Source organism: Malaya genurostris, chromosome 2 (genome assembly GCF_030247185.1).
Source record: "Malaya genurostris strain Urasoe2022 chromosome 2, Malgen_1.1, whole genome shotgun sequence".
Lineage (NCBI taxonomy): Eukaryota > Metazoa > Arthropoda > Insecta > Diptera > Culicidae > Malaya > Malaya genurostris.
This window is the reverse complement of record NC_080571.1, coordinates 310977924-311004040: the sequence shown is the minus strand read 5'-3', so window position 1 is coordinate 311004040 and position 26117 is coordinate 310977924. Positions and strand designations below refer to the sequence as shown.

Below are 26117 nucleotides of genomic sequence, written 5' to 3'. Positions count from 1 at the left end.
CATTGTATGCAAAAACCTCTTTTTACGATGTATTTTCAACGTAAAAAAAGATTACGTTATTTGGGATTTATGTCGTAAAAAGAGTAACGTAAAAAGAGGTAACGTAAAAGACGTTTACGTAAACGGAGGTTTGGGTGTAGTACTAAACTGTGAAAACATTTAGTACCTCGTTCAAAAAGTTCCTGGAATCAGCACCCAATTTGACTTTTAATTTATTATTATTATTATATCGTTTATTTATACCCGGTTTTAACCTAGTTACGGTCGTTCACCGGTTTTAATTTATTTTTTCCTTAGAATTCCACATCGTCATTGATATTCTGTAAAATTTTCAGGTTGATACGTAAAGTTACGCTGTACAGTTACGCTGTACCAGGCCCGTGCGCAGGGGGGGGTTTTGGGGGTTTTAACCCCCCCCCCATGAAGAATTTTTTTAAAATTAAGTTTCATGAACAATGGAGTACTTATTATATTAAAGTGCAAATAACTTGACAATTCATATTTTTTATCAATTTTTTATCAATTTATAAACTGACATAATTTGAAACCCCTCCCCCCCGCGCACGATCTTGTCAGAATTCGTTTTACATTTTTGGACACCCCCCTCTCCCCTTGAAACCCCCCCATGGATGATTCCTGCGCACGGGCCTGCGCTGTACTGAGTACATCTGCGATTGTGCGTAAATTTGTAACAAAACGACGACATTGTAAATGTTAGAAGAGTGTTTTGGCAACGATACACCGAAAAAAATCGTTTATCAGTTGCACGAACGTTTCAGTAGTGGTCATGAGTAGCCACGTCGTTTTCAGTCGAAAAGACGGAGGCGGTGCTCACAGTTTTAATTGATTACAAGGGTTACAATCATGAATTCCTTTCACAAGGCCAGGCCGTCAACAAGAAGTATTATTTGGGCGTTATGAGACATTTTGTGTGACGCAATTCGCCGAAAAAGACCAGATTTGTGTGTTAAGACCAGAAAGGCCAAATTCCACAAAATGATTGTAATGCAAAGACTTTGCTTTGCTTTGAATTTGCAATTTGCACCCCTATATAGAAAACATGTTTCACATCAAAAACAAGAAACACGTAAACTACATTTGAAAACATAACACCTGAAATAAACAGCACAGTTGAATATTGTTCTTTAACACAAATAATAAACTCCTAAAGGTATACCCATTAATGCAAGATGCGTAACATCGAAAACGCCACAGAATATTACCTGATAACAGGACATTAAATTGGAACATTTCGACGTGAACATTTCAAATTTTGTCAGAATCGAAAGTCTACTTGCTGTCTGTGAATTCAACTCGTGTTTAAACAGTATGAGCGAACTGCTATAAATTAATATTCGAGTTTATTCCTGACAAATCTAATCGAAACAGATGTTCTCATTTCCATATACCAACGGAAAGTTATTGGCATCGAAACTCGAAACTGTGTGGCAGTGCTTTTCCGTGTGCTAATCAAACAGCCAAACAAGCTAACCACCTATAAGTCCTTTAGTCAGTCGAGTTGAAATCGGTTTACCAAATAAGCGAAAATGTGATATGCTTTTTATTTTTCTCCAAACAAACGATAGAAATTCAATTTTTCAATGAAGCTTATCAACAGGAAGCGATAGGCAACATACTTCGCTGGAGTAAATGTTTGATTTTCGAATTGATTACTCTAATCTTCTGGAGGGGTGGTGCGGTTGGAGGATTCGGAATGCTTTTAGCGTATTGATATTTTCAGATATGATTAGGGCGGTATGCAAATATGTATCCTCGTTTGTCGATGTTTGGGTACAATTGGCTTTGTGTCTTGATTCCGGTAGGTGGTCGATATAGGCCGCTTTCGGTGTGCGTTGGAGGTGTAAATAATTGATGAAGCTTGAGCGTGGAAAGAATAAAAGATTCAATCGATTTGAATTGATTTGAAAAATTGCATGATCATGATAGCATGAGGTTTTATTGCAACAAATAAACTGGAATTATTTTTCTCAGCGAGTGCAGAAATAAACCGAGATTTGGGTGGCGCAATAAGCAATAAACATGAACATCATCTCTCGTACAGAGACTGATTGGTGCCTACGGAGCAACGCGGAAAATATAACCCACACAATTCACGCCACTAGCTACATCACCATGAGGGCATACAATTAGTTCCATTACCAGCGCGAGGGGAGAGCGATGCTCCATCTCCGACACTCGCTCGGAACCGGATAAATCATCGTTGCTTGATAAGCCGTGTATGAAGCTGAAATAATACAATTTGTGTCATTTAGGAAATGAAATATTGCACTCGCTAGCAATTCCTGTCAACATCAGCGGCTACGCGCTGCTGGCAGCATCACTTCGCAAGAAGGATATTCCGACGGGCAAAAGTGTAGAAGCAGCTCATGGAACTATCGCTGAGTTTGCTGAACGACGTTGGGCTTTAAATCGTCCTTTCATGGCAGTACTTTATTTTCCATCTTCCAAGCAATGCTTTCTTGCATGTCCGTGCATTGTTCCACAGCGTTTTTAGATTTCACAACATGCACGCACACAGAATAGAATCGCTAGATATTTTGTAGTACTGATAATGAACGTGAACGGAGTGAGATTTTTTTCTCTCGAATGGAAACCCTCGTGTCGAGAGAAAAACGAATATTTTCTAAACCGGAACACAAGCAGTGTTTATTAAGAACCTATTCAGACAGTACAGCAAGTACAAATTTTGCAAATGTGGCTACATGCTTGATTGGTATGTATTGTGCAATGAAGATGGTTTGAGTTACCCGTAGATCAACAGAAAAGCAGGACGTGCACTACAGTGGTTTTTTTTTACATTCCAGCTGTTGAAAATATACTGCTTCCGGTGGGATTGGTATTTCTGCAAATGATACCAGATTCTGAAATGCAAAACCGGTCGATATTATACTGTACTGAGTAGCATATCATTAAACAAGGAAGGTGCTAAGTTAGAATCGGGATAGCTGGGCCGAAATGCCACTGCTGAAGTGTGTGTTTATAAAATTTGAATATCGTGTCCGGTCATAGTTCATTCGTTCCCGTGAAATTGGTACGGTAGACTATCCTTAGAGAAGAGTATGAATATGTTGGATTCATATTATTCATTGAAATCAATTTTATAGAAATAAAATTTGTTAGAGATACAACAAAATGATTTTTTGTGTGTACACATTTGTTATGAATAAAACTTTTCTCAGGAAACAGTTTGGGTCGTAAAAATACAAAACGTAATCGAAAATATGCAAAGTTATACCAGATAAACTATTTCTACAAATATAATAATATCTCAAAAAAATAAAACATAAACTGCTGTGAAAACTCATCAACGCCATTAGCTTTAAAAATCAGTTCTGATCGAACCGTAAGATATCGAACCATCCGAACCAGTGTACCAGTAGTTGGAAAATATTTCCACAGCTCTGAAAAAATAAACGAAAGATGACATCAACCGGCAGCATCCATGACATGCGTAGAAACAAACCTATATCAGCCACGTGTCGCTTTGATTAATATGATTTTAGGATCGAAGGAAATTGGAAAACTCTTCGCAATACATCGAACTTATTTGTCCTCATCGACAATTTGTAGCGTTTCGTGTGAGGGTAGTTGGAGGTAAAGCCCCACGCCACTTGAGTTTTTCACAAAGTATTATTCAGATCGAAACCGGCCGGGTTGACTGGACTAAAAAGACATGATCGAGCCACGGGAATACGAATAAAACTAACTCGCATAGCTCTTCCGAATATAGATAATGACTACAATTAGTTGAATAATTGTTACCCCAAAGGGGTAACCGGAGTAAAATAAATGATATAAAAAACTACAAGGATCAGTCCCATGGGGTTGTTCGAGCCATTGATGTGGAACAAGGCAACCAAAATTTCTAATGATCGACATTTTCAATTAATCGTCTTAATCTTAAATTAATTAACTTTTGAATCCGCAAATGCACGAGAGTCTGCTTAGTCTTTATTATGAACCAATACCGAACACGCAAACCCAGAATATAGACTATATTTGTCATGATTTGTATTTGTTTTTTAGCCGACGAAATAACATCAATAGCCCAAATGTAAGCAATTATATGTTTATACAAGCTTGATATACTTTTCGCCAAGCTTGTGTTCAAGTTTTGTATGCAAGTAGTTATTTTTATGTCGTTTCTCTACCATTACTACCATTCTTTGATTTCGGTTGAAGCGATAAACTTTTTCTCATTATCAATCGAGTTCATCTTATATAAATAAGAAATTAATCCTATGCAATCAAAATTTACCCTGGCGTAGTTGTCAATTTCTCAGGCGAAACGACATAATATGGGATTGCATCCAATCTTTTCTGACACAAGATCAAAGCATAGCAATTAAAGCTTCAAATCGTTTTATGACACTTTTTGTCTTGCTGTCTAGCAACAACCTACCTCTTGCAAGCTACGTGTAGGACTAGAAACGTTAGCTATAATTTTGCTTATATTTATAGCTTCGCGTGCTTCCAACAGATTCGCTTTTGCATCGATTGACCAATCAGAGCGCTGCTTTCCCTTTGATATATCGCTTACTCCTTCAAAACCGTCGACTATGGCAGGGAAATCCGTTATGCCGGAGATTTTTTGCAGACAAAATAGGACACTGCTAGCTAATAATCAACAATGCAATGATATACAATTAAATATACATGGCTATGAACATTCAAATCAATACATAGAAATATTTCCAATCAAATGGTGCCATGATATTAATAATTGATACAAAATTGACTGAGCTGTAATTGTTCAAAACCTGACCACATTTCTACGTGTATTTTTCTTGAGTTTCTAGTTTGCACCCCTGTATAGAAAACAAAATTGTGTTCCACATTAAAAATAAAAAAAACAACAAACAGAATATACTTCGTTTTTGCCTTTCTCTTTAGGAAGGTATTAGAAATGCTGGAAAACCGACTTTCGAACGGAGCCTCGGAGATCTTTCAGTGTATACCTTTCAGTATACCTTTCGACTCTGTTCGTCGAGAACGGAAAATGTCTCTGTGTGTGTGTGTGTGTGTGTGTGTGTGTGTGTGTGTGTGTGTGTGTGTGTGTGTGTGTGTGTGTGTGTGTGTGTGTGTGTGTGTGTGTGTGTGTGTGTGTGTGTGTGTGTGTGTGTGTGTGTGTGTGTGTGTGTGTGTGTGTGTGTGTGTGTGTGTGTGTGTGTGTGTGTGTGTGTGTGTGTGTGTGTGTGTGTGTGTGTGTGTGTGTGTGTGTGTGTGTGTGTGATCACTTTTCGAAGATATTTGAACGCGCACGATTTTGTCAGAGATGGCTGAACCGATTTTAACAAACTTATGCTCGTTTGAAAGCTACTGTCGGGCCATTGATCAAGTTCAAAGATCAAATGGCTGTGACTTTCGGTTCCGGAGATATGATTGTATAAGTGACGAAACCGACAAAACGCGTTGTATTTAACAAATTTATGCTTGTTTGAAAAGTTTTGTTAGGCCATTTTTTCTAGCTCATTGGGGTAGTAAACTACGGAAATCTATGAATCCCTGTCAGGAGTTGAAGTACACAATTCGGGCCCAGAATTCGGATCCCGATTTCCTTTCAGGATGCCAGGTCCATGTTGTGAAACTAGGTCCAGAATTCAGGTGAAGAATTAAGGTTCAGAATACAGTTTCAGATTCCAAAACTCTGTCATTCTCTCTGGATTCTGGCCCAGAAGCAAAGTCCCACTTGAGAAATATTTTCCAGAATCCAGGTTCAGGTAAAATTCTGTCAAGAATTTTGGTCCAGAATCTGGATCCAAGTTCAGAATTCATACCCATTGGTTAACAGTTGAGGTTCAGCGTCTCGTTCCAGAATCCAGGTCCAGACTAAGAATTCTGGTACAAAATCGAAGTCCCGAATTTAGGTACATAATTCAGATTCTGTACTCAGATTTCAAATTCATATTCGGGAGGTTAAGTCAAGTTACTCCATTCAAGTCCAGGTTCTGAATCCAAGCAAAGAATACTGGTTCAGGGTCAGAATACAGATCCAAGGTCAGAATCTTTATCCAGAATGGAGGTACAGAACTCAGATCCAGAATTAAAGTTCTTAATCATGCTACAAAATTTGGATCTAGAATCCAAGTCCAGAGTTCTGTTCCTGAATCCAGGTTCAGTTTTAGAATCCAAATCAGGATCAAGTTCTAGGTTCACGATTCCGGTGCATGTCCCGGATCTCTGTCAAATTATCAGAGTAAAAAGTACAGGTGTGTAATGTCAGAGACATAACTGGATGTCGTGAATACGAATGAAACAGACACTTTTACGTTATACTTCCGAATATAAATTAGTTGATCGATAGTGTGAATTGTGCAAGCTTTCCTCTTTTTCACTACTAGAATTTGAAACGATACTCCTAAACTAAAGTACAGATTAGTTACATTAAACATTCTGACACACAAATATTACGAAATAACCAGTATAGTTCCTTATGATAAAATAATGGTGGTTCTGAAAAGAACCTTTTATGAAGGCGTTCGTGATGGAGAGTGACGAGTTGAGTTCAAATTCCGATGGATACCGCTGACTTCCGTCTTCTATTTCCAGGATGACCTGTTGTCCATGAATGCGAAACTGATATGTGTTCTGTTGGAGTCTCCTGCTTCTTCCGCTTGCGGTAACAAGCTTTGTATTTCTCTTGCAGATTCTTCGATCGCACCATAATCAACACGATGACAACGACAGTCCAATTCGAAATGAATGGCTTCTGAGTCGGTGCTATGCATTTTATATAGCAAATCTGCAGAAAGTTTACTATAAACTACAACTGGTTGAAAAATGGGCCGTATACAGTATAGTGAAGTTAAATTTTGCATAATTCTTTGGGTATAAAATTATGGTTCTAAATAGCACCTTAGAGAATTTTGATGTCGATTATTTCATTTCGGATTTCAATATTTTAGTAGAAGATACTATGCTGTACGGGATTAATTTCTGGCATCCCAGAAGAGCCAAATTGTATAATTTTCTAAAAAATTAAACACTGATTGGATATAAACGATTTTAAACACTCCTGCGAATTTAGAACTGTGAAAATTGCAAAAAACTGATTATCTTGGATTTGTACTACACTGATAATTTTAATTTGACAAAGAAGCAATCTTTATAGTTATTTAGGTAACATTTAGAGCCATTAGAAGGGCTGATTTTGCATAATGTTCCACATTATTGTCCTAAGCGTTTGAAGCGTTATACCACGCAAAAGGTCTGCTTGACGACTAAAGTCCAAATGAGAGCACGACCTAAGCGATTGAGGTTTTATACCACGCAAAAGGTCTGATTTCATTGCCAATTGCCACCGGACGACTAAAGTCCAAATGAGAGTTGCGACCTGAGCGTTAGAGGTTTTTAACCGCGCAGAAGGTGCACTCTTCGAAGCTGCTGGTCTCACGACGTCTGCTTCCATCCAACGCACAAGAAGAAATGATCGATTTTCGACCACGGTTCCTCTTTTATACGCAGTCAGTTTAAGATATGTGCCTGACTACCTCAAAATCGTCCTTGCGCGAAAAAGCCAAGCAAAAGTAAAGAGTTTTCCGCATTGTTTTCAAAGTTTGAGGAAACTTAATTTTTGAGTTGTTTGTGGTTATCCCACACTGTTCAAAATATTATCCTAAATTCCTGATCATATTTTTGATGAAATGGTGAAAGAATTATGTTGCTGCTGTTAATACAAGTCGAGATATTCACGATTAAGTTCTGCCCATTCTTCCATATGGCTAATTTTGAAAAGGCACCCCATAGTAAAGTAAGTCGTATTCACGACACAAATATTGTTTAGAATCCTGAATCCAGGTCTAGAGTTTAGGGCCAAAGAACTACGTCAGTAGTTCAAGTCAAGAAACTAGGTTCAAGTTTAGAATCCGAATCCATGCTCAGAATCCAAGTGTACTTTTCTGCTTTAGGTTCATAATTTTTCTGTCAGAATTCTGGTTCAAAATCCATGTCCAGATTCAGTATTAAGAACTATTAAGAACTTGTCGGGCCCTGGGGTTCAGAATCCTGATTTAGGTTTAGAATCTCTGTCATTAAGTCAGGTTCAAGTTTAGAATTGAAGAACCCTAGAGAACTCAGGACCAGAATCCAGTCCAAATACACAGTCCAAGGGCAAAATACTGGTCAAGAATCCAGGCACAGAACTCACGTTCACAGTCCAGGTTCAAAGTTTAGTTTCAGAAACTCTGTCATAAGTTCCAAGATCCAAGTTCCAACTCATGTTTCGAATTCAGGTTCAGCTTCAGGATCTAGGTTAAAGTTACTGTCAGGAGTTCAGGTTCACAATCTCGGTCCAGGTTTAGAACCCAGATCCATGTTCCGAATCCAAGTACTGAATTCTGCTTCAAGTTCATCCATATCCGGATAAAGAATCTCAGTACAGAATTCAGGTGCAGATTCAGTATTCTGAACCTTGTTCGATACCCAGATCCAACGTTCAGGACCAAAGTACAAATCTAGATATCGCCTAATTATTAATTCAGTGAGAGGACTTGCGCGTTTGCTTAACAATCATAGAGCTAAATTCTAACAAAAGCAATACACACAATCATCTTTATCGTCAAAAGTTGATTTTTGTCTTTATTTTCTCCGTGAAACCTTGTTAGTCGCGAATAAACTGTTTGATTTCAAATGTTTTCGTTTTTGTCTCTTACACATGTAGAACCAAAACCATGAATGACTCGAAAAATTACTTTTGGGCGAGTAACTGGAAAAAAAATTACAGTGTTGTCCATATACGCCACAGACTGAAATTATGACTGATAAAATCAAAAAAGGAAAAGAAAACGAAATCCAAAAACTGACATCACAAGCTCTCAGAGACAGTTACAAATCGAATCGTTCTGGGAAATCATTCTGCCAACTGAACTACTGTGGATGTGATGATACAGAACTCAGAAAAGAACTTGGTATTTGATCTGACTGTTCACGGCCGGGTGGTTCACATTTTAGTCGATTCCCTGTGGTAGAATTTCGCACACAAAAACTTATTGCACATTTCCCCTACCAGGTGATCTCTCTTTGATTCACCGGTTGAGCAATTTTGTGTTAGATTTCGTTGTGGTTCTATTGACTTCTGTTTTGCTTACCAAATGTTAAGAAGAAAGTTATTTTTTGTACCATTTATATCAATATATTTATATTTCACACTTAAGATAACTGTAAAACGATGATTCAATTGGTGGAGAATTTATGTAATTTTTTTCTTCTTGATGGACAGTAGAACGAATATTCTATTCAAATAGGGCATTCGACCAGAATAGTTTGGGAATCACTGATTTGAAGCCATGCGGCATTTTAACGAGTTCCTGTTTTTTTTTTTCAAACAACGATTCAGGCGTCTTTGTGTTCAACACTCCGAGCAACCAATTGCTATACGGTTAATAGCATGAACTGTTCACCTCTGGATCCGGTAATTGCAAGCTGCAACTTGATGTAGTGCAATTCGAGACCCCAAAAAGACGGTCATCAATTTTCTATGCAGATATTCTATCGATTCCTCCCCCAGGCAACTATTGACATACAACAAACCGAGGGTAGGGGCAAAACCGAAAGCATATGTTGCTCATTTTAGAGGTGTCTCAAATCAATGGTTGATGGGCTGGTCAAAGACAAGTCGTACTCAACATTAGCTAACACTTTCACTTCGTACGATTAGTAATGAAGCATTTGGTTCTTTTTTCTATGATACACGACGATTATAAGCAGAAATTTCGATTGGTCGTTGCTATGCATTAAAATTTCACGAATAGAGTTCTGTTGGCGATGTGTTTGGAGAAATTTTACAAAGTTGTGCGTTTTATCTCCTCTACCCCTGGATGATGAGTGCTGAATGAATAAAAATGATATATTATAGCAGCGATTGGATCATCAGCAACATTGGGTAGCTTTTAACTAGTAGCTTCCGTTTCAATCATTTTCGCAGATCCAGCAACGATGAGCGGGCTATCTCTTGGAAACAGATCTCTCGAAAAATTTCAGATCTGCTCTGGTGATATCTATGATGTATAGTTCCGGTGTTTCTCAATATCGAAATCAACAAATGTGCTTTTTCAGATTAAATTCAATTTGGAGCTATTGCGTACATTCCCTTCGAGCACATCCCGTACGGGGTGAGACGTTGCTACATTTTTCTTCCCTTTTGGTTCACGGAAAGCGTGGTGTAGTGAAATTGCATACAAACGACGTTTTATTTCCTGTTTTTTTTTCTAACGTCATGCACACGAATAGATTCTATTGAGGGAGGAACGGGTACGAAGGAAACATACAATTAAAGAAAATGAGCTTTGACAGGAAACACCAAATATGTACCAAACGAACATATCCGGCATACATTTGAGAAACTTTCGGTAAACGGATGTCTCATTTTAGCACGGCATTCTCACACTCTAGGGTTCATGTTTTACCTTTCAGCACACGGGAAGTGCTTCTTTGGTTTTAGCATTGAACGTCCTAAGGTTTCCTCTTCTACACTCAGAATGTTGAAGCTTATCCAACTTTATGCTGTGCCTAGTATAGATCAAATAAAAAAATTACCACCTGTTATTTCTTAATGTTTTTTTTTGTGTGTAATCAAACATCAAACATGCCGTAATGGAAAAAATGAAGCATTTCACACAGCAATTGAATATTCATTATTTCCACACAATACATCTCTTCCCTACGACTTGGAGTTGTTGTTTCTGGTTGTTTCAAGGGAAAATATGAACCAGGAAAATAGCTCTCAGAGACCTTAACTTATTGTCAGATACTACAAAGATGGGTGCTTTGTTCAAGAGCTTGCTGATCTGAAATTTAAATAAAACACATGCCAAATTATGAAAAAATTATTTGGTAGATAATTTCTTGGCACTTCGGGCTGTGACCACCACGATTATTTTTCACAACGGTCATTCTGGAGGTTAAATTTTCAAGATTGTTACGGTCGCGCGGATTTCGCAAATTTAGCGCGGTTTCTGCTCTGATTTTGATGTGATGGCGCGGATTTCATGCGAATTTCAATAAACATCATTTCACATATGTGAATCATTAGTTCGAAAAAAAGTTCTTGGCAAATTTTTGAAGCTTGTGAGTTTTATTAAACCCCCAAAAATTAGGGATGGGCGAACGTTTCAGCAATTGGTCGAACTGACCGAATTGATGAATTTTCATCTTGATAAAACCTAAATTTACGAGAAGGTTCTAGCAAATGTTTTCATCAATGGACAAAATTTCGATTTTATAATCTCCGATTTCGAGTGGTACAAATTGCTATTTGAGCAGAGCTACTACCGGGAATTACAAAATACTTTTCGATATATGTGATTGCATTTCCCCATTTTAATGCAGAAATCGAAAGAAAATGTCGCACTCAATGATATTGATGCCTGATGGAAGATATCGTTTCAGTGCAAACACATTCAATAATGCAAAGATCGTATTAAATGGAATGCTATTCTTCGATAATATGGTCCCAAACATCGTGTTCTTAAAGTAAAATTTGCACGACAGGCTTACGAAGTGAAGTTGGACAAGAAAAGGAAAGAAGAAGAAAAAGTTAAAACGTTCATCTAGTGCTGGACCCGACAGGATTCCATCCGTGGTGATAAGAAATTGTTCTAATAGTTTGTTGGCTCCACTATCGAATATTTTCAATTGTTCTTTACATTCTGGAATTTTTCATGATATATGAAAGAAATCCTACGTGAACAAGAGTATAGTATTCAAATACCGTGGAATTGCTGCTTTGTGCACTGTATAGAAGCAATTTGAAATTATAGCGCTGGATTTTATAACACATAGTTGCTCTGACTACATCTGAGACTCAGCAAGGATTCATGCCAAAGCGTTCAACTTCCATAAATTTAGTAACCTACACTTCATTCTTTACAAGCACGATTACAAGTAGATTCTATATACACCAATTTCGATGCTGCGTTCGACATAATCAATCATCACATAACGATCTTCAATCTAGACTGGGATTTAACGGATCATTTCTAAATTGGCTTCAATCTTATCTAACTGATCGTGAAATGACAGTGAAAATAGGAGACTGTACAATCTTACCATATGCTGTTACATCTGGAGTTCCTCAATGAAGTCACCTTGGACAGTTTATAATATTACTAGCTGAATTACCCGGCGTTGCTCGGAAATGTTTCGTGAAGGGAAGGCCGAAAAAAATCTCGAAGTTGTCCTGCTTAGTGAAATACTCTTCTAGTGAAACATAACTTAGACGGAAACCCGATTGAACAATACTCCGTTCATGTTCAGATTGCGAATGATCAGTGTCCTATCTCAGATCTCATAATAATCATAATTGTCATGGTATTCTCAACAAATTGGGTCAGTTTTATGTTTGAGCCCTTTTGTTAGGAACATTTAAAACACCTTTCTATAAATACCTTCTAAGTAACCTTCGAGTTTCATATGTATATTAGGGTGGGACAAGGTTGTATGGGAAAAATTATTTTCTCGCTCCACCAAACTTTTCGTGTTCTTTTTGGGTCCCATAAGCACCATGCAAAATTTTAGCTCGATAGGAGAAACTATATTTTCGCGCCCGCGGTTCAAAGTTTATATGGGATTTAGTATGGAAAAACTAACTTTAAACAAAAAAATCATCTGGAGGTCACCCTATATACTCAAAAAATCAGCGGGCATGTAATTTTTGTAGTAAATTTAATGAAGAAGAAAACCTTCGTAGACTGTAATATAATCCGACATCTGTAAAAAATGTTATTAAAGAAAAACCGACACAAGGTCCGAACGATGGCTCATTCCTTAATGTATCTAGCACCACTGCTTTTAGTGGTGGTAATATGAGTTTGCTTTCTTTTATTATGCTACAACGGTTGATCTGAGTTGTTTGATATCTTCACAATAGTTGCTCGGTGTAGTTTGAAGATTTTTTTAAACTTAAAAGCCATGTTCCAAAACTCACTGTAAAGACACACAAAAAACTAACTTTTTTATTTGAAGAAATACAATTTTTGAAGTCTTCCACAATATTGTTGATAAACTCAAATACTATAATTTTGTCGAAGACATAGACCATCTGTCTCATAAGGTTTAGAAGATATGGACGATAGAAAAATAAGAAAAAGAAAAGAAAAACTTGGAATCAATGTTTTTTCATAGTATTAAATGAAATCATCCATATCTTCAAAACCATATGAGGCAGATGGTTTATGTCTTCGACAAAATTATAGAATTTGAGTTTATCAACAATATTGTGGAAGACTTCAAAAATTGTATTTCTTCAAATAAAAAAGTTAGTTTTTTGTGTGTCTTTACAGTGAGTTTTGGAACATGGTTTTTAAGTTTAAAAAAATCTTCAAACTACACCGAGCAACTATTGTGAAGACATCAAACAACTCAGATCAACCGTTGTAGCATAATAAAAGAAAGCAAACTCATATTACCACCACTAAAAGCAGTGGTGCTAGATACATTAAGGAATGAGCCATCGTTCGGACCTTGTGTCGGTTTTTCTTTAATAACATTTTTAACAGATGTCGGATTATATTACAGTCTACGAAGGTTTTCTTCTTCATTAAATTTCCTACAAAAATTACATGCCCGCTGATTTTTTGAGTATATAGGGTGACCTCCAGATGATTTTTTTGTTCAAAGTTAGTTTTTCCATACTAAATCCCATATAAACTTTGAACCGCGGGCGCGAAAATATAGTTTCTCCTATCGAGCTAAAATTTAGCATGGTGCTTATGAGACCCAAAAGAAATACGAAAAGTTTAGTGGAGCTGAAATCAATATTTTGTCCCACCCTAATGTATATGTCCTTGTATGTTAATGTACTTTCGTACTTCCTCGTCACATTTGATCTACAATACCTTTGGCTTCCATGGCTATAATCACTTGCTACTCCCTCCTTTTTATAAAAAATTTTTATGACATCATGAATTGTTCAAAATTTTCCATCTGATAATAATTATTTTATAACGAAAGGCTGTTTAACATCATAACTACATTCGTACTATAGAATAACGTTTTTATATAATTTATTCTACCAAGGCTTTCACCATTTTGGTCGTTCATCGAGGAGGAAAACTTACGGAATAACGATTCAGTTAATACAAATGTTGTTGTAAACTTATTTCCATTACCTTGAGTCGACAGTTTTTTCAATTTACATAATAAAATGCACATTGATTGTATGATTTCGTCAATTCAGATCAATGTTGAGAATACTTATTCACCTTCCCTCTTGTGAATATTTTTGTGAACCTCACTTAGTTGTTAGAAATATACTGTACTCGTGAAGAAGTACCAATTTGTCGTAAAGCCGATGAATTTTCTCTTACACTTTCCATGTTCGGGGCACTTACTCCACTCTCTCACCTTCAAAATAACCTTATAATCTATTTTGATTTAACTTCCTTTTTGCTAGTGAACTTACTACAGATCTCCTTCATGATTACCCTGAGTAGTGTAGAAAGTATCTGCTTTTCAAAAAATATTGATTCCCACCTTTGGTACATGTGCCAAACTTGGTGGCGATTCGTTTAGTTGTTTCGTAGTTATGCTGAGACTTAAATACCTTCGCGTTCATAGACAGATAAAGATTATTTTCCCTTAGTTCTTTACATTTCCCGACAAAATGGAACCAGATTCTTTGAAATTGTTTAAAGAAAAATACGACCTTGAAATTCTTGCCACTCTCTTGTTTAAAAAAAAAGGAGTTGCGCCGTTACAAACATTACATACCCTTTTTAGAGGGACGTACTACATCCACCCCACACGAATACCCTAAGTAGCGCAAAAAGTATCTATGGTCTTCATAAAGTATAGATTCTCGTCAAATTAAATAAAATTTTTTCATGACCCCTGTTAAGGATACTTGCTACGCTCTCTCTTCCATAAAAATACCCTTACTACTATTCCTGAAGAGGAAAAAGCAGCTATGCCAAGTGTGATAGCAATCCGTTCAGTAGTGTCGGAGTTATGCCGTTACATCCCCCTTTTTAAATGCACTTGCAACATCCAATCCTCATATATATCATATCTAAGGTATGGAAAGTGTTTGCATGATCTTCAGAAATTATCGATTCTTGTCAAATTTTATGATTTTTTTAATAGCCCTCCCTGTTAATGATACTTGCTACGCTTCCTCCCCTATAAAAATACCTTTATGACTATTTCTGAAGAGCAAGAAATAACTGTATCTTATAACCATCTCTGAAGAGCAAGAAGTACATGTGCTAGGTTTGATAGCAATCCGTTAAGTAGTTTCGAAGTTATACCATTACAAACATTGCACCCTCCTTTTTAAAGGCACTTACTGCATCTCTCCCCCCATTAAATTATATCTACGATATGCAAAATGTTTCTAAGATCTTCAAAAAATATCGGTTTTCATCAAGTTATATGATTCTTTCATAACCCCTCCTTGTTAATGACACTTGCTACGCTCAACCCCCTCTTAAAAATACGCTTATGACTATCTCTGAAGAGCAAGAAATACATGTGCCAAGTTTAATAGCAATCCGTTCAGTAATTCCGGAGTTATGCCTTTACAAACATTACACCCCCCTTTTTAAAGGCACTTACTACATCCACCCCCCATATAATCATATCTAATACATGCAAAATGTTTCTATGGTCTTAAAAAAGTATCGATTCTCGTCAAATTAGACAAATTTTTTCATGATGTCCCCCTGTTAAGAACACTTACTACGCTCCCTCCCCCATTAAAATATCCTTATGACCATCTCAAGAAGTATCTGTGCCAAGTTTGGTGGCAATCCGTTTAGTAGTTTCGGAATTATGCCGTTTTAAACACTACACCCCCTATTTAAAGACACTTGCTACATACACCCCCATATAGTCATATCTAAGGTGTGCAAAATGATTCTACGGTCTTCAAAACGTATCGATTCTTGTCAAGTTATATGAATTTTTCCTTGACCCCCCCTTGTTTATGACACTTGCTACGCTCCCTCCCATATAAATATACTCCCTAAACCATCTCTGAACTACAAGAAGTACCTGTGCCAAGTTTGGTGGCAATCAGTTCAGTAGTTCCGAAGTTATCGCGTTACAAACATACAAACTTACATCCATTTTTATATATATAGATTGTATCTCAACGATCCAAATTTTTCGATCAAGTGTATGAAACTATCGTTTGTCTGTGACTTAAAAAATTTCATATTATCAAATTTGCAGCTGAATCAGAGTTCCTACAAGGAGAGTTGTATAATTTAACTAATTGGTTTAATAATTCACATTAATCAACAAAATAGTTATAAATGCCACTAAATATTTCGTCTTCTCTTTTAGTCGCAAAAAGTCTGTATTTAAGTTCGACTATAATATTTCACAAACTGTTCTCGAACGTACATTGTCTTTTAAGGACTTAGGTGTTTATCTGGATTCCAAGTTAAATTTTAAGGAGCACATTGAGTTTACTATTTCCAAAGCCTCTAAGCTAATATTTTGCGCGTTACTAATAAATTCTCTGATGTACATTGCTTGTATACTCTGTATTGCGCTTAAGTTCGCTCAACTCTCGAATATGCTGCTGATATCTGGTCTCCTTATTACCAAAACGATATCCAACGCATTGAAACGATTCAACTCAAATTTGTCCGATTCGCTCTACGACGTCTTCCATGGAGATATCTTGATTTATTATTTGTCCGACGCGATGTCTGAAACGCTAATTTTTTGGCAAACCTACTGCAGTCGCGAATCCATTGCTTCGAGCTACTGCAATTGATACAGTTAGATATTTTACGTCGCAATCTTCGATCCTATTATTTTCTTCGGATTCCCTATGTTAGAACTAATTATGGATATAACGAGCCCATTGCTAGCATGTGCCGCAAGTTCAACAAATGTTTCAATTCTTTCGACTCCCATTTATCACGTAATGTTATCAAGAAATCGTTCCTCGTGTTATACGCCCTTATTCTGAATAACGACGTATTGGTTTTTCGATCGAATATGGTTCGGTCGAATCTTAGCTACCTTTGATTTTGCTAGCGTTATTGGGAATACGAATGAAATACGATCGAAAAAACGATACGTCGTTATTCAGAATAAGGGTGATTGTCTCATTAGATTTAGAAGCTACTATAGAAGCACTAGATTTAAGGAATTTATCATTTGGATGATTGTAATTTATTGATGCAAATGATGAGGAGGTTTTATGCCTGCTCTAGAGCAAATTTAACGAAAATTAATTCCAGTGGGCTTTTCCCTGCTCCAAATGAAAGAATAAAAGATGAGAAGGAAAAGAAAGACATTCAAGTTCTGCGGAAAGTATCATTCGCGTGTTTTAGTTTTCGACTTCGCGCGGATTTCGGGCGTTTTGATTTTGAAATTTTTTGAAACAACTCTGAATTGTCGACCACTTTTTGAAGCATTTGAGGGCATATTTCAGTAATGACACGTTAAATACACTGAAACCTCCATTTACGAACTAAACGGGGGTTCGTAAAAAGAGGTAGTTCGTAAAAAAAGTTTACGTCATTTGGAATTTACTTCGTAGAAAAAGTTTTGTGTAATGAATGTGGAAACCGCGCATCATATGGCTATTTTCGGACCGGATGTGAAGAGTAAGTGCAAGAAAACGATGTTTGGACTCGTTTCAAAATAAAAGATGGCGGCTTCCGGTTTGAGTTATTGAGATTGCTTAAAACCCCTATCAATATGGGTATCTTCGGAACGGAATTGATGAGTAGATGTCGGAAAACGATGTTTGAGATGGTTCTGAAATTCAAGATGACGACTTCCGGTTTGTTGATATTTCTTGAAACCCCTTACAGTATTTGTACTTTCGGAAATTTTTTTTTTCGGATTGAAAAGTAGACGTCGGAAAACGATATTTGAGGTGGTTTCGAAATGCAAAACAGTGACTTCCGGTTCATCAGTATTTTTTTTGAAAGTTTTTGCCGTATTCCTTGAACTTGGTATTCCTTAAAAATACTATACCGGAAGTCACCTCATTGAATTTTGAAACGAGCTCATCGTTTATTGGTATCCAATATACTTCGGAAATTTCTCTGTTTTAAAGGGTTTTTAAGGCATATCGATGAACCGGAGGATGTTATATTGGAATACAAAAAAAAAATTTTCGGCATCTTTTTATTTAATATATTTCAAAAATACCCATATTGTAAAGGTTTTCAAGGAATATCGATAAACCGGAAATCGCCAGCTTGATTTGTAGAACCACCTCAAACATCGTTTTCCTACATCTACTCCTCAATTCCGTTCCGAAGATACCGATATTGTAAGGGTTTTCAAGGAATATCAACAAACCGGAAGTCGTCATCTTGAATTTCAGAACCACCTCAAACATCGTTTTCTGACATCTACTCATCAATTCCGTTCCAAAGATATCCATATTGCAAGGGCTTTCAAGGAATATCAATCAACCGGAAGTCGCCATCTTGGATTACCAAATTACCTCAAACATCATTTTCCGGAAACTACTCTTTAAAACCGTTCCAAAAATACCCATATTGTAGTAGTTTCAATGGAATATAAATAAACCGGAAATCGCTTTCGATGTATGCCAAAACCTCTTTTTACGAAGTAGGTTCGTAAAAAAAAGTTTACGTTATTTGGGATTTGGTTCGTAAAAAGAGTTACGTAAAAAGAGGTACGTATAAAAAGTGTTCTTAAACGGAGGTTTGGGTGTATTGGTTTCCAAAGCTTCAATCGGTGCTGATTCACGTATCCGTGATTTTGTCCCTACAAAATATTAATCAAGTTTCGTCAAATAACACGAATACAGAGGCCGATTCACCGGTCAATTTCTCGAAATAATGTTGTCGTTAAAATGTTCTTCAAATACGTCGATTGTTTCGGCCGCAGTATGACAGGTGGCACCATCCTGTAGAAACTACATTTCGTCCACATTTATATCTTGAAGATTTAGCAACAAAACATCAATGATCATGGTTCTGTATCACTTTCCATTCACGAAAACGCGTCAGTATTCTTCATTTTTAAAGAAATAAGTACCGAGGATTCCACTAGTCCATGGACTAGTACATTTATAGGTATGCATCGGTAATTCTTGAACGGGGTTCGGATTGTCTTCGCTCCAAATAGGGCTATTTTGCTTGTTGACGTATCCATTCAACCAAAAATGCTCCTCATCACTGAAGAGAACGGTTCGGAAACGTTGTTCTATAGTTAACTTATTCATAATGATTTGCCAAACAATACTGAGTAGAGACGTCACTTTACACTGTCAAAACAACTTTCAGACAATAGAGTAATTCCTATTCCTATAACAAACCTACTAAATAACACCCGTTAGAAGACTTTTAAACCATTGCAACTAAATGCAAAATACTTTACTATCAGTCGATCAAAGGTTCTAAGATGAACCGGTAGTATGACAATAATTAATCGTATATGATGATGTTTGCTACATGATGATGACTACTATGTGCGCAATTTTGTGATGATGTGCTTCATCTCTAAATTAAAACACATTTCTATTTTGTAGTTCAGTAACAATTGTATGTATGTGTTAGAACGATGACTTGATCAGAAGTTTGGGTTCTTCTCAAAGTCCGTCCTGATGGGATCACAAATCGAATCATGGACAATTTCTGTCAAATTTCACATATTCAGAATTAGCAACATATCCAAGTCCCTCATCCTTATTCTCAATAGCGACGTATTGATTTTTCGATCGAATATGGTTCAATCGAATCTTAGTTACCTATGATTTTGCTAGCGTTATTAATGTCGTTTTCGCTTGATGCCAAACCTAACCTAGTTTCCACACTAACTGCTGTCAAACGATTTATTTGATGCTAATTTCGAACCTAGTTTCAACGTTGTTAAACTGAAAATTTAGTCAGTTTCGAACCACAGCATCGTAGGTTTCTGACAAAATAACTGATTTTGGACGACCTTCACGAATTTCGTCGGCGATGTGTGTGTGTGTGTGTGTGATAGCTTTACTTTCTGAGTTATACGAAGTTTTATGTCAAAATTTTCAGTGTTTTGGCAATATCTGTCACATTTGACCTTGAAAACAGAACTTTTCTCAGGCTTAGATTCTGCACAGTAATAGCTATCCAACAAGCCATAGATTAATAACATCAGTCAATTTTTAACGGAGATATCGATATTTTTGTGTAAGCCATATTTTCCCCTTATTCCAGTAGTAGGAATTTTCCGCGCTTGATGATAAGCAAAGTGGAACACGATTTTCAATACTATTTTATCCAGTTGCCGCTTAGCATCTAAAAGACTATGCACAGTACCCTTTTTCATGACGTTTTCATTTTAGTACGGTTCGTTTTTGGCAAAATGACATATGTATTGGAAAGATGACAGTATTTTCAAATTCAGAACAAATTCATATTTATATTGGTTTATACTGCTTGCAACCATAATTACTGGAAGAACACAACTTCTTGTACCCTCATACCATTCGAAGAGGTTTGTCGAAATAAGCAAATTTGCGTGAGAAAAACTATTTTTTTTTAATTTTTCTCGGAGATGGCTTAGCTGATTTCTACAAACTTAACTCATATGAACAGTCTTATGCATCGGTATAAGGTTTCTGAATTTCATTTGGATCCGACTTCTGGTTCCGGAGCTACAGAATGATATATGTAATTGAATTAAAATAATGTCACTCATTTTGCTAGTAGCTGAACCGATTTTGTCCATCTAATATTTAAATAAAAGGTCTTGAGATACCTCCGAAGCTGCTTGCTTTTTAATCAGATCCGACTTCCGGTTCAGAAGATACATGGTGATTAGTGCAAAAATTTCACATACATTTATTGGGTTTATCGGGTTCACAGATTTAGAGAGTCGACGACCAAATAAACTTGTTACAATAACTTGCAACAGGCGTTTCCAGAATTCTAATACATTTATTCGGACGAATTAAATTTTCCCTGCAATACATTATTGATAATTACAGTGATATGTTAGAAGATGTAACTTGACTTACGTTTAGTGCCTTACTCTCCTATTATCGGCCGGAATATGAGAATCAACAGTAGTTAAGATGTGACAAACTGCAGATGCAGTAATATGTATTTATGAAACCCAAGGAAGATTTAGTGAAAGGAAATTATACCTGCTAGAATTATCTCAATGCTCATCAAATACGGACTGATATTCATAGATATCAGACCCACATATCACACGTGGCAATTGTAACCCTAAATAGAAACCTACGTATAAAATAGTTTAATATGTTACTAATAATTATAGCTACAACTTCTACCTTAGATGTTATTCACGGTTTTAAGCTATTTCACGATAGTTCCTGACCAATAGATACGGTAAGGCCAATTATATTGTTAAGTTGTACTAAACTTGCTAGCGTTGCGAGCAGACTGAACTCACAGTTGTATGTGCATTCAACAGATATCGATTGTTCACTAATTCTAACTAGGTCTGCCTATACAAATTGGCGCCAAGGCTAATAGTGTTCGTGCTTAGTTTCTAGTTTTGTTGTGTTGGGTGCTGATCCCTCGTACGTGGCGAGGTGCGGTTGCGTTTCGGTGATGTGATCTCGGCAAAGGGCGTAACAAAACTTATTTCAGTTTTACCGGTATTCAGTTTTCGATCCCGGAAGGTACCCACAAAATTTATCTGAAACGCACTACGATTTTTTTATGATGGCTACCCTGATTCTCCAAAATTTCGAATCTTATAAAATCGTTAACAATTCATTAGACGAATTTTACTGACTTCGGCTACATCGCCGAATTCCGTTTCCGAAAGTATATTCAATAGAGATGCTAAAAGAAGGACAAAAATTCAAATTAAAACAAATTTATGGTCATTATAAAAAATGGTGAATTCTATCCGATTCCGGCTTCCAATTTTGAAATTACAAGGTAATGAGTTTTTGAAATTCATACTGTCATAGAAGATGACGATACCAAAATATCTTCAAAGTTGGGCTCAAAACTATTTCATTTTATTCGTCATACTAATTCATGGACATACGAACTATTTTTGGTTATTCTGGTCTCTGAATACCGTTTCTGGAAGTACCATAAATAATAACAAACACTTTAAAGAGGGACTCACTTCTACATCTCATGGAATGCTTAATCGATTGTCACAAGTTTAGGTTGAAAAGAATAATTTTAAGGTGTCATACATTTTCTACCTTCTATTCGTCTTGCAAATCCTAAATTTAAATAATATATTCATGAAAATAATTTCACACGCAACGAAGAATATTCAGGCGAAAAACACATGCTGATTGATAAAAAGGCGGGTGGGTAATGTCAGAGACATAACTGGATGTCGTGAATACGAAAACAACTGACATGTTTCGAATATTATTTAGTTGATCAATTGTATGAATTATGCAAGCATTCCCCTTTTTCACATTTTTCGCAAAAACAAAGAAGGCTTTACTTGATCTCGATTACTGTGAATTTCACACTGCGAAAAGTACACAAATCTAATCAAACTGTTCTAGATTTGCACTAAACTGAGGATATTTAACTTCGATTTCGATTCGAAATCCTAATAGTTCTTTAGAAAACTTTTAGATCCATTAGAACGACTGATTTTGTGTGATGCTCCCCGTTGTCCTCTTTTCGTTATTTTTTTATCAATGCAAACGACTAGCAGCTGTGACGTCATCGCTCTTTTCGGAAGCGAAACTAGCTTTGCAAACGAAACACACTACCTCCGCTCGATCTGCAAACGACACACACTACATCCGCGGCGATACAATTCAAACTGATCCAATTTTTGTTAAGAGGTTTCTTTTTACGTGATTTCATTTGTAGCTTTAAAAATAGCAGCATACCTATAGAATTTTAATGTCGATTATTTCATTTCGGATTTCCATTCCATTGAAAGAAACAATCAGGATGCTGTACAGGATTCATTCCTGCCTTTCAGAAGGACCAAATTGTGGAACTCACTACGATATTAGGCACTGTTCGGAACATTTTTCTCGAACGATTTGTTGTACAGCAGCAGATATTTTGTTCTCTTCCTCAGAACGCGTTCTGTTTGCTGGTGTTGACATGGGTCAAATGAGACAGGTTTTTCAATAGTGTACTATTGAAATACTTCAATGCTTTATTTGAGATAATGTCACACAACTGAAAATTTTATCATGAAACTAGCTAACCCGTCGAACTTCGTCTCGCCCAAAAACTATTTGTTCGCATTTATGTGTTCGAAGAGCAGAATGGTCAAACGACTAAGTGGTTAACGTTTTTCTCCAATATTTTGCTGATTACTTAACTGCTGATTACAATCAACGGAATTCGACACACATTCGCTTTAGCCCAAACAAAGAAATATCACCCAAAATTAATGTGAACATGTGTACAGCTTTTAAGCATCGATAATGTTTTCTAAAAACTTGTTCTGTACGTTCAAGTTGCCAAAAAGTACCACACGTACTTTAGAGTTCTAATAAAGTGGATATTTTTAGATACGAAGGAACTTCTGGTGCCTTGGAGAGACGACGCTTACATTTTAAGTTGATATTGAACTTACCAATTTGAGCATTCTTCTCAGCAAGAATGGCTTTTATCGTATCAAAGAACGCTCTCTTGCAACTCTTCACACGATTCAATCAATGCCATCAAAGAGAGGCGAATATCATCTCAGTAACAAAACACCTGCATGGTCCATTTAACACAGAATGGACACCAGTGCAAAAACGATTTTCTCTCGACAACCCTTCTGAACATCACGGGTTAGCACGTTGTGGTAGGGATTCGCTCTGAAGCAATTCTCGTTTTGCGAACCGATTCTATACGGGCAGTGGATAATTGTGATAGAATCATTTTACTATTGTCGCCTATTCTAACTATGTACATATAACTTCGGCATAAGTAAAAAAAGCAAAGTCTTGGCATTACATTCCTTTTGTGGAATTTGGCCTTTCTGTTTCAACAGACTTCGCAGCCGATTCTTAGTGTACAGAATGATTGCATGGCTAGGACTATGGATCCTACTGACACTAAGAATCCTTCCAGGTCGGGGCTCGAACATACGGCATAAGTTGTGTCTATGAAAATATCTGTGAATGCTCAACACAAAGGTTTCGAAATATTGTAACCTAGTATGAGAATCATCGAATTGATTCATCGGTTCGATTTTCTGGGATAATTGTCAAATATGCGCCAAACACCTATCAATGATCTAGCAATCATTGGCGTCTTTTTCAGTAGAAAATTCCATTGTCCATACAAAATAACTTTATTGGTTTTTCCCACTTTTCCGGTAAGTTTTCCAAATTTTTTTGATGTACGAACCCGGTGGGGGTAAAAACTGATCAAACAAAAAAAAAGCATCTCAATCCGTCCATCCGTTCTTACGTGATGCGATTACAAAGAATGATCTCTGCATTTTTATATGTATAGATTGTGATCATATTTCCGATGGCATGTAGCAAAAATTATGTTGATTCGTTAGATACAACAAAAGATATTCATTTTGAAAAGGCGCCCCATAGTAAAGTCAGTCGTATTCCTGACAAATAAGGTACCATCTCACTGCTAGGTGGATTAAGCACGTTTTTCGATCGAATATGGTTCAATCGATCTTAGCTATCTATGATTGTGCTAGCGTTATTAGGAATACAAATGAAATACGATCGAAAAATCAATACGTCGTTATTCATAATAAGGGTCCCTATCTCATGTCTTTACGTGTGTGATGTGATGACCAACGTCCACTGGATTCTACTGGCCCTTATTACGGGTATCACTACACGGTGAAAACCAAGTGAAGTGATTGTGACCCTTATTATCAGTATCACTTCACGGTGAAAATCGAGTGAAGTGAATTTAGGTCCTTAGCACGGAAGTCGCTTCAAAGGCAAAAGTAATTATTTGGATGAACTTGATGTCATTATGAACATCACGCCACCAACATTTCGTTGAAAAAATGAGTTTTTTCCACTACAGTGATCACTTTTCTATGCGTGATACTGGTAATAGGGGAAATCAAGTGAAGTGACATGTAAGTGAAGTGAATGTGAAAGTGGAAGTGAGAACGGTAATAAGGGCCACTGTTTTCCACGGTAGTAGCAGAATGAGAGAGTGCGAACGAGCAAGGACGCGAAAACCCTACCATAAGCAACACTACAAAATACCTGTCGCAGGTGTCATTTACGTGAGGTAGCAGATAACAAATAAACTCGCACGATGGCATGTACAGGCCTAACGAGCCACCCGGAAAACACTAGTTACGAACAATTTAACAAGAAAATTTTACCATCGTATGTACAGCAAAAGATTAACGACAGCGTTGGACTGGGCATGCCATCAGGATGCCGGACGGCAGCACAGTGAAAATGGTTGCTGAATCGGATCCGGTTGGCACAGAAAAAAGAGGAACACAGCGAGCAAGGTGGATCGATCAAGTGGAGGATGATTTATGAAGTATCGGTCCCTTGAGTAGCTGGCGAAGAGCGGCCATGGATCGAGCAACATACATGGAGATGTTCGCTAGATATAGCAAAGACCACCACAGGACTTGGCTGATTTTTCTCCATTGAGTAAGGATACAGACAAGCCCTGAGACCGTGACAGTTTTATTCAACGTCTCGAGGTTGTGCTAACACCCAGGGGTTGTATTGTTAATCCATAACTTTGCTGAGTATACATATCACATAAATAATCACATTTTCTTTAGTTTCTTTTGTCTTCCACCCATTTCGGCTTAGATAATAAATCGTGTCGCTCAAGAAGAATTAAAATTTACCACTGCTGAACATTTCAATTTGGACGCATCTAACAGCACCGCGTCGCGTCATCTATTGCAAGCATTCCTGCACTCTTAAGCGCATTACAATCACAGCCCCAAATTAGTCCTTAGTTGTGACAAAATGCGACCGTTCCGTGGTGCCACCCGCTCCCGTCACAATGAAAACCACTACAATTCGAACAAAGACCAGACCAATGAAACTGTTTGCTACATCCGGCGTCACTCAATCAAACTCGTTGACATTCGGAAGAGCGATCATGCCACAGGTACCTCCTACACCGCTGAGTACGTTCTTCGGTCATGAATGGTTGCTACCCGACCGGTATTTGAAGAAAATCTCGCCCACGGTAGTAGAGTGCTTTGTTCAAGCATGACAATCACAAATTGAATGAACCACCAGACCA

The 26117-nt window shown here is 37.1% G+C and overlaps 1 long non-coding RNA gene across 1 annotated transcript; it reads right to left on the bottom strand.

Annotated features, from left to right (window-relative positions):
• Positions 1 to 20706: 20706 nt before the first annotated feature.
• LOC131427505 (uncharacterized) lies at positions 20707 to 21541 on the bottom strand. The gene is made up of 4 exons (XR_009229280.1): positions 21239 to 21541; positions 21089 to 21185; positions 20960 to 21026; positions 20707 to 20903 (listed from the first exon to the last, which is right to left on the bottom strand). It is a non-coding gene; the product is annotated as an uncharacterized LOC131427505 (long non-coding RNA).
• Between the last annotated feature and the right edge of the window lie 4576 nt (positions 21542 to 26117).